Source organism: Lepus europaeus, chromosome 7 (assembly GCF_033115175.1).
Source record: "Lepus europaeus isolate LE1 chromosome 7, mLepTim1.pri, whole genome shotgun sequence".
In the NCBI taxonomy this organism is placed as follows: Eukaryota; Metazoa; Chordata; class Mammalia; order Lagomorpha; family Leporidae; genus Lepus; species Lepus europaeus.
Genome location: NC_084833.1, coordinates 60246597 through 60250920, shown reverse-complemented (window position 1 = coordinate 60250920; position 4324 = coordinate 60246597).

The window sequence follows — 4324 nt, the reverse complement described above, 5'->3', positions numbered from 1 at the left end:
TAACACAAAAACTGTTAGAACAAACAAAGAAGGGCATTTTCTAATGATTAAGATCCAACTCAACAGGACGATGTGACTATAATACATGTATATGCACCCAATGCCAGGGAGACTTAGACTTCAATACAATAGTAATAGGGGACTTCAACACCCTGCTTTCAGTAATGGATCCACTACATAGAATATCAACAAGGAACATCATAGCTAATTACACTATGAAGCAAATAGGCCTAACTGATGTCTACAGAACATTTCATCCCACAGTTGAAGACTACACATTCTTGTCATCAGTGCGTGGAACTTTCTCTAGGCTAGACCACATGCTAGGCCATAACCCAAGTCTGACCAAATTCAAAGAGACTGAAATATTTCCTTATTTCCAGGGAGGAAACAATTGTATCATAATAGTCTGCATATGGAGGAAACTCATACAACTGAGTGGATCCTCTGCACCCCGTAACTATGGGAGCCTTCCTCCAAAAAGGGTGAGTGTAGTTTAAGTCCCATAATGTACAAGCTGTATTAAATGACTGTTTTCAATCTGGGTGTACTGTGTAAGCCCAATGTCCATCAGATGAAAACTGAAAAAAGAGAATGTGGTCTATTCATACAATGGGATGCTGTTTAGCACTAAAAAGTAGTGAGGTACTGATTCAGACTACACTACAGATAAACCTAGAAGACATCCAATGTTTTAAAGAGAAGCCAGGCCCTGCAGGCCACTTATTTTATGATTCCACTTATAAGAAATGTTAGCATATCCAAAATCTTAGTGAAAAAAGTAGTGCTTGCCTAAGGCTGAGCAGTAGGTGGTAGAAGGAAGGAGAGGCTAGGACAAGGATTCACTGGGGGGCATGTTGAAAATGTTTAAAAATTAAGTTACCTAAAAGGTAATCTATGGAAGTGAAATTGACGTTTTGAGATGCAATGACTTCGAACAGCCCTTGTCTCAATTGTTCAAGAATAGTTTTTTTAAAAAATACTATTTGTTGAACTCTTTACTTAGTGTATGGTTATTCTTACATGTATAAAGTTAATTGAAAATAGATCTTACTAAAAAATAATAATGGGAATAGTAGAGGGAGGAGCAAGAATGGTGGAAGTGCAGGAAGGAGGGAGGGCGGGTTGGGAAGAATCACTGTGTTCCTAAATCTGTGTAAATAAAGTGCATGGAGTTTGTATATCTTAAATAAAAGATTTCTAGGTAAAAAAAAAGAAAAAAAAATTACAGTGCATCATGCTTTGAAACTGCTAACAAAAATATTAGATCTGATGAAATTTATTTTCAAATAAAAATGAAAAACTGGAAAAAATTAAAATTAAATTTTAATGATGCTTAAACAACTCTATAAACATACTAAATACCCTTGATTTATGCACTTTAAATGGTGAGCTTTTGGTACACAAATAACAAAATATATTATCTCTAAATAATAAATAAAGAAATATTTGTTTATTTATTTATTTGAAATCACAGTTACAGAGAGGGAGAAAGAGAGAGGGAGAGACAGAGAAAAATCTTCCATTCTCTGGTTCACACCCCAAGTGGCTACAGCCAAAGCCATTCCTGAGTAACTGACGCTCGCTTGCCAGCAGCCGTCTTTGCATGGCCTTCTCATTCCACCACAATGGACGTATGGGGCTTCCAGTCTCATCACAGTCATCTCCTTCTATTTCTGCCTCTCCATGGAGCCATATGTTCTGGGCTACATCACACTTCTAGACTTTCACACAGTGGAGGTGGGGCAGAAGGGGGCAAGGAATGGAAAGTAAAAGGTCCTCCACCAGGAACACCCTCTTCTCTCCTTATAGGCTGGCAGCTACCCCCTCTCCTTGCAGACTTTGCTCTTCCTGCTTGTCCACTGTGCTGTCCACACCCTGACCCCTGCAGCTGACTCTAGATGACCTGAACACATTGGAATGACCTGGGATGGACCTATCTCCTGGAGAGATGCTGTGCTTCTCTGGGATGGCTTCACAGGCCAGCAGTCGGGTTCTAATGCCTCGGAGGAACCTTGGGCAAGTCCTTTAATTCTTTGGAGCCTTTGTTTCCTTCTGGAAATGATCTGGCAAAGGCCACCTCATAGCAACACTAGGCTGCATGAACTGACACTGTAGGTAGGTGTTGAGCAGCTGCTGGACCTTGCTCACTGTGGGATGCTGTAGCTACCAGTGTGGATCAGGAATCTTGGCCACAATAGGGTCACCACACTGCCTGAATATAGTGAGCTTGAGGAAGTGGGAGAAGGGCAGTGATTAGGGTCAGTATTAAAAGACAAGAGACAAGGAGAGACTCAGAGTTCCTTGGAGACACTGCCCATCTGTGCTTCTTTCCAGATCTGAGAATCTGTGCCTGGAATTGCCCAACCCCAGCCCTTTCCTGCTACTCATGCATCTTCTATAAAGGAAACGGAAGACATTACTCACAGGGGTCTTGGCAGCTCCTTGTTCAGAGCTGCATCTCAGCACCTGGGACCTGCTTGGAGCTGAGCAATTTGTTTAACTCATTTTCCTCTCCAAGTTGGTAGAAATGATGGTCCTGGGCCTATCTCACCCTCTTTGTGGTTCACTGCTTCCCCGATAGCCTGTGTTCTGGCTGCTCAGCAGGCAGGCCCTCGTCTGCACTCTGCTATGAGATACTACTTTTAGTCTTTCAGAGATTCTGCCTGTGTAGCCTGCTGTCCCAAATGTTATGGTACTGTCTCCTGGGGCATTACACAAAGGGGCAGATGAGTGTGCAGCTAATGACTAAACAGGGAAGGGACAAGAAGAAGGGAACCTGCAAGGGTGGAATCTTGGAGTGGCACTCATCAGAGGTGGAGTAGGGGGATGCATGTGCCTTCTGGCCCCCAGATTTGGCCACAGGTCACTTCATTGATTGAGATGGAACTCAGGAAGATTCAATCCCAGGGAAAGTACTGGGCTCAGTTTGCAATTTGCCGATCTTTACAAGCTCAGGGACACCTGGACAGAGATACCTTGGAGGGGCAGGTTTTAGGAGACAAAGGAGTGACCGAGTTAGGGACAGAGCTGTGATCCAGGTGGGATGGGGAGAGAGGGTAGGAGAAGCTAGAGGACTTCAGGGAAGTTCATGAACTAGTGCTGTCCAGCTGCACTGTGGGATATTGCAGGTTAGGACCCAGAGCCAATGACACATATGGTGTTTGTTCTGGGAACCAAGGAGTTGGGTCTCTACCTCTAGCCTGAGTGCTCCTGTCACTTGAGTCCCCCACTATCTGACATGCATCCTCTCCACTTCCAAAGGTCACAACCCACAGGAGCCCATTAAACCTACCTCATTCTGAAGCTGCCCCTGACAGCTACTGCAACGGGGGCATGGGACATAGGCAGTGTTTTGTGTGTTCTTTCTTGGTACCTGTGAACAGGTGACTCTGTTCTGTAGATATTTAAGTCTCTCTCACATCCCCTGCTGGACCCTATGTCTGATACATCTTGGGGAGCCCAGGACAGCTTGGCCACATGCCTAGCCTGTGAATTCCCAGAGAGAAATAGTGTGTTACAAGATCTGGAGGTTGCATCATATTTGCAGCAAATTGGACAGCTCAATGTATATAGAAGGAAAGGCAAATACAGGTTGAAAGCATCTGCAGGGAGACAAGTGAAGGAGGCTCCTGAGTTAAAGGAGGAACTAGGATGTGCCATGAATGGGATAGAGCAAGGCATGTATTTGAAGGTTAGTAACACTGGGTACCCATACACCAAGCTTCTGGGAATAAAGAAAATCCACACTGGTGGAAAGAGAGGGAGCAACAAGCCTCCTACCCCATCCCCTGCCAGCTTTTTGCTTCTTCTAGCCCTGTTGTCCAGATGAAGGACAGCTACTTGTCTGTTCAGGCTCTGTAACCATCCCTGGCAATGACCACTAGTGGTCACTGAATGCTAAACAGAGTGCACACAGTGTAGTTGGGCCACCCATGAGGGCCAGGGGAATTCCCGGATATTTCTTAGGCTCCTAGGATTCCCCTGAGGAAGCTACTGCTGAGTTCTCTAAACTACAAGTTCACTACCTCACATACAACTGCCTCACCAGGCAACTGGTGGAAACTTGCCTTAGGAAAGCCCCACTTCCTGCCAGCCTTCTAGCCCCTCAAGCTGCTGTCTTCCACCATATATACTCCTTCATAACCCTTAGGACTTCTGGCCCATTGCTGAACACCCCTTGGATACTTGGGGGCTGAAGGACCCTTTCTGGGCCAGGCTCCCAGAGGGACTTCTCCATGCCACAGCTACTAAGAGAAGAAAACGTCACAGTGGAAAGGCCCAATTCCTGCTTGATGCAGTCAAGACACTCTGCAGCAGCCAA